The sequence below is a fragment of the Cucumis melo genome, chromosome 4 (genome assembly GCF_025177605.1).
Source record: "Cucumis melo cultivar AY chromosome 4, USDA_Cmelo_AY_1.0, whole genome shotgun sequence".
Lineage (NCBI taxonomy): Eukaryota > Viridiplantae > Streptophyta > Magnoliopsida > Cucurbitales > Cucurbitaceae > Cucumis > Cucumis melo.
Genome location: NC_066860.1, coordinates 7,365,537 through 7,371,119, shown reverse-complemented (window position 1 = coordinate 7,371,119; position 5,583 = coordinate 7,365,537). Strand labels below are relative to the sequence as shown.

Here is a 5,583-nt window from a genome sequence, read left to right as displayed (position 1 = left end):
TCCCTAACGAAGGCAGTGCTCAAATATAAGCTCCAAGATAGTATCCATTCACGTTGACAGGTTGTAGTGGTTCATAAAACCAGCCAACTACAGGGTCGAGCAGGATAAGAAGCTATAATGATGAGAAATAGAAAACAAGAGACTCTATAGCAGCTCTCTAGACAAAATGCTAATATTCAGAAATAGTGGCAGTTCAAAGAAGCTAAGAGAAGAAATGCAAACAATACAAAAACATAGCAAAATTCAAAAGCGTTATCCAGAAAGAACGAGAGAGAGAGGGAGATGGTGGTTTTTGGTACCTGAAGGACAATGGGCAGCTGTTCTGGAGGTTTCTTGTTTTCGGATCCATGATCAAGCCATACCTCAAAAGCTGTCAGCTGCTCGGTGAAAAATGGACTTGGCTAGAACATTACAAAAAACAAATTTTTAATTAAAGATTTGAAGGATAACTTTAAACAATAAACTTTTGGAATTGATGACAAATATTTAAAAAATGTGACAATAATTTTATATAATACCCCTTGGGTGTTGAAAACACCAGTCCTATTTTGGATCCATTTCTTTATCCCATTTAAGAATACTTAACTGGCTTAGTTTATCGGCTTTTCTAAACTTTGATTAAGGTAGTGGAAGGGAGATTTGGTCAACAAGGCTGTAGTTATGAAAGTCAAGGAAGCAAAATGTTTCGACCCAGAAGCACACGTGATGAACTGAGGTCTGAAATCAACTAGACATTTCGTCGAACACGTCGAACACGTAAACGCATCTTTCAACGATCTCTCGTCCATGGACCAAGACAACCCTGGAAGGAAAAGGAAGAAACAAGATCAAATTCATGAATGTAAAAGGCATCTGAATCAAGTGGGTGGTGCATCTGTGTAAGTGGATGGAGGAAGAGAAGCAAAATTCCCAATTCAAACTTACCATGAAAAGAATCTGAAAATTAACAAACATGTTTGATGCTCACAGCTTCACATTTTGAGAAAAAAGAAAATGTTGGTGATAAATCAGTATCCGCAAACCCCATGAAACTGAAAATTAGTCTTTCAAAAGAATTAAGTTTACACAAAGCAACATACAGTGATGAAAGAGTAAGCAAAATTCCCAATTCAAACTTACCATTCTTTTCGTCGACAACCCCAAAGCAAAAAACCCCAAAGCAACATCAGTGTTTGAAGAAAGTGAGGAGTGACGGCGGTGGTGGCGGGCACGAGCTGGGCACGAGGGACGATGGTGGTGGTGGTGCCAGCGACTCTTCAGAGAAGAAAGGGAAGATTGTTAGATGAGAATGAGGAGTGTGAAGAAGAAATTGGAAGGATGAAATCGTGTGGGTGATTGAGAAAGAGTAAAGTAAGAGAGAGAAAGTCATTTTTTATAAAATAAAAAATTAAAATTAAAATTAAAAAGGAGCTTTAATGTTGCTTTTCAAAACAAGGATGTTTAATGTCGGTTTTAAACCGACATTAAAGCTCCAGCTTTAATGTCGGCTTAAAACCGACATTAAACATCCGCATTTTCAAAAACGACATTAAAGCTCTTTTTTCATTTTTTCCAACCGACATTAAAGGCCAGATTTGTTCTAGTGAAGTTTGCCTCAGTAGAAAAAATGTTATTGGAGAGTCTATTGTTTCTCTCTAACCAAATTGTCCAAATTGTGGCCACCATCAAGTTGAAACTGATCACCCCTTTTTGGTTTTTGATTTTCATGGAGCATATTTGGTGACAAAGTTCCACTTGAGGCAATTAAGATTGATAGTCCACCTAGTTGAGGAACACACCTTGTTCCAAAGAGAAAGAGCCCTGGGAGATGAGATGAAAAGGTGATTAGAGAATTCATTGCTCTTTTCGCACATAACACACCAATTTATATTAAGGGTATGATTCTTAAGTCTTTGTTGAATGGTCTCCAATGTGAGAATACCTTTATGAAGAGCTGACCACATGAAAAATTTGCATTTTTTGGGTATCTTTGCTTTCCATAAAGGGTTGAAAGATAAGGAGGTATCAAACTCAGTAACATGGTTGTGTATAGCCATGGTAGTGGACCTAACATAATATAGACTGTTGTTGTTGAGCTTCTAAATGAGTATGTCAATACCTCTCTGATTACAAATCTAAGGTAAGTTTGCTTTGATGTTGTTCTATTGTGTGTATTCTCTCTCTCTTAGAGGTCTTCTACGATTTAAGTCCCAATCATCAATTTCATCCTTTCACATATCTCTAATTGTGCCATTTTTAGAAATAGAGAGCTCATATAGCCCATGAATGGACTGTGCCAAAATGATAGATATCTACCATTATTGACTTGCCATTGGATGTTTACATTGAACCAATTTATACCTTTTTATAAACGATCTCCAAAGGACTTTATTGCTACTGAACCTGGCAAAGGATGGGATGATATCAGAGTATGTTTTACTATATTTGGCATCAATAAGAGTACTCCAAAGAGCTTTAGGCTCTTTATGGTATCTCCAAAGCCATTTCGTAAGAAAAGAAAAATTTGTCAGCCAAAGGAGTTGTGCGAAGGCCACACATTTTTATTTTGGAGAAGTGATATAAGACCATCTGATTGGATTATGCTTATTCTTCTATTGACCACCCAAACAAATGTTATCGTAGTTGCCTCTCTAGAGAAAGTTCCTCCAAGATCTCTCAATTTTCTTACCAATGAATAATGGAGCTTTAAAGACAGACGATCGGTATGTGGGAAGGCTAGAAAGGGAGGATTTTGATAAGGGTGAGTCTGCCACCATTAGAAATATGAGCATATTTCCAATTATTAAGCTTTTTCTCCACTTTCTCTGTGATGTTATCCTAGAAAGCCAAAGAGAGAGGCTTTCCCCTAGAGGCATGCCAAGGTAAGAGATGGTCATAAACCGAGTGTTAAAGCCTCAACTATCGGCTACCAAATCAACTCTCTCTTTGCTGATATTAATTGGGGAGATGGTAGGTTTAACCCGATTGATGTTCAAACCAGAAACAAATTCAAAGAGATGAATAGAAAATTGCAGATTTATGATATATTCATCATTGTCCTCAACGAAAAGCAAGATGTCACTTGTAAAGAGAAGATGAGTTAGATTGAAACCATTTATATCAATACCTTTGATCTTGTTTCTTTGCTGCTCTAGGTGTTGTAGTATTCTGCTAAGACAATCCATAGCAGTAACAAAGATAAATGGGGAGATACAGTCTCCTTGTCTAATTCCTCTGGTGGGTTTAATCCTACCTTTGGCTCTACCATTGATGAGAATAGAGTATTGTACAGAGGAGATCGATACAGGATTGTATCCATTTTCTCCATTTATCCAAAAGGTTTTCTTCATAAGCATGAAGTCAATGATATTCCACCTAATTTTATCAAAAGCCTTCTCTATGTTAAGCATGATCACAAAGCCTTTGATTTTTTTTACATCACCAGTAATCTATGGTTTTGTTAGTCACAAGAATAGCATCGATGATCTATCTACCATGTACAAAGGCCATTTGATTGTCTGATATGGTGTTTGGGAGAACTCTTTTGAGTTTAGTAGCAATGGATTTGGCAATGATTTTGTATAGGGAAGTGGTGAGGCTAATAGGTCTATAGTCAACTAACATCTTGCAGTTTTTCTTCTTTGCAATAAGAGTGATGAAAGTTTCATTTATGCAACTATTGATCACATAATTTTTTAAAAAGTCATGGAACACCTCCAAGATATTAGTTTTAAAAATGTTCTAGTACTTTTTGTAAAAGTCCATAGTGAAACCATCCGGACCAGGGGTTTTATTGCTTTCAAAGGTGAAAAAGGCCCAAAATAAAGGCTCACGACTTGGCTTAGGGGTTTGGCTCGGCTGGAGACAGAAAACAGCTCGCGGAGAGGAGGCGGCTTGCGTTTAGCTCGGATCTGATGCTATCGAGTTGACTTCCACGCATAGGGACAACTCGGGTAAGGACGTACGCGACTAAAGAGAAGAGTGGCATGCAGCTTGGAGAGGGTGAACTGACTCGGAGTAGAGGTTGGCTAGGATGCACGACTTGTAGACGACATGAGGTTCGCGTGTGGCTTGACGTCGCCTCCAATGTAATGGCGTAAATGAAACCTGAACAGCAACCGACAACTGACGATGGAGGAACGACTAGCGGACGATCGATGAAACGTGATAGAACGCGGAGGAGACGCGGCGACCGACGGCAAACAGAGACAGACGAAGAAATCAACGGCAGACGTGGCTCGATGGAGCGTGAACGACTTGCAGTGGCTATCGAACGGAGGAAGGTGGTGATGGCAGCGAATTGCGTGGCTAAGGTTTTGAAGGTAAAAAAATTAGGGTTTTTTTGTGGTGAGGAAGGGGAGGAGAAATAGTGGCGCACGTATCCGAAGGGTTCTATTTAAACAAAATAATAATAATAATAATATTTTTTTTTCATTTTCCTCTTTCCTCAATCTTTTCCAAATAAAACAACTTCTTCTCTCTCTTCATTTAAAACCAACTAAATCTCTTTTAAAAGCTCAAATATTCTCTCTCTCCAAAAGCTCCTCCCATCAAATCTTTTTTTTTTTTATCTTCCCCAAAACAATATACACTCAAATAATTATATTATCTTTATAATATAATTATTTTCACTTCAAAAATCAATTAATTATACAACCAATTGCTTCTTAAGGTTAATATTGTTGGAACCAAATGTAGATCATTTTTGTGTCCTCAAAGATCTATTGCCTTGAAAGCACAAATTGGTGTGATTTCAATGTTAATTCGCAATTGTCGGTTGCTCCCAAAGTTTACTTAACATTCAATCTCAAATGTATACTCGGAGAAATGAATGGAATCAAAGACAAATTATTTGCTCAGAGAAACCAAAAGATTAAAAAATATATAAGACTAGGAATTTCTCTTCTTGAACCAAAACTATTTTCTTTAATTTATATATATAATCAAATAATTAATCTAAATTAACTTTAGATTTGTAATGTTCAAGAAGTTTTAAACACATTAGATTTATAACCATCGAGCGGTTACAAGTTTTGTAACCATCAAAATATTTATAATATTTATTGTCGCATCATCAATGCGCGGAGCAACCGACCTTCCCCTTATGGGTTTCTTTCGAGGTGAAAAGTTTGGAATCTCCACCAATCAATTTAGGTGTAATTGGTCACCTATTTTAATTAAAACTAGTTTTATTTTACCAAAGATAGGTTCGAGGATTATTACGTGTAGACCCAAGGTATCAGCACCCCACAACACTTGTTTGAAAACGTTTTACTTTACTATCTAACATTACAGTAAAGTTATAGATAAAAAAGGTTAGAATTTGAATAAAAGAAACGTCTCACCTAATTTCACTATTACTTTAAAGATAAAGCATAGTCGAATTTTGTGAGCGAATTTATTGTCATGTTAATGTTTGAAATTTCTAATAATAGAAAATATTATCTCGAGAGTTTGAGACATTTGAAAAGCTCAAACTCGTGAAATTGCTGAGTTGAGTCAAACTCCTATTGTCAAAATTGGTGACAAAGGGAAAAACGTGGTCCAAGAAAACCAACAACCACAACAATCAACTTCTGTTGTTTCTCTCTCAATTCAGTAGCT

General features: G+C 36.8%; 1 long non-coding RNA gene across 1 annotated transcript; it reads right to left on the bottom strand.

Annotated features, from left to right (window-relative positions):
* Positions 1-758: 758 nt before the first annotated feature.
* LOC127148892 (uncharacterized) lies at positions 759-1,298 on the bottom strand. Its single transcript, XR_007820107.1, has 3 exons — positions 1,120-1,298; positions 925-969; positions 759-802 (listed from the first exon to the last, which is right to left on the bottom strand). It is a non-coding gene; the product is annotated as an uncharacterized LOC127148892 (long non-coding RNA).
* Between the last annotated feature and the right edge of the window lie 4,285 nt (positions 1,299-5,583).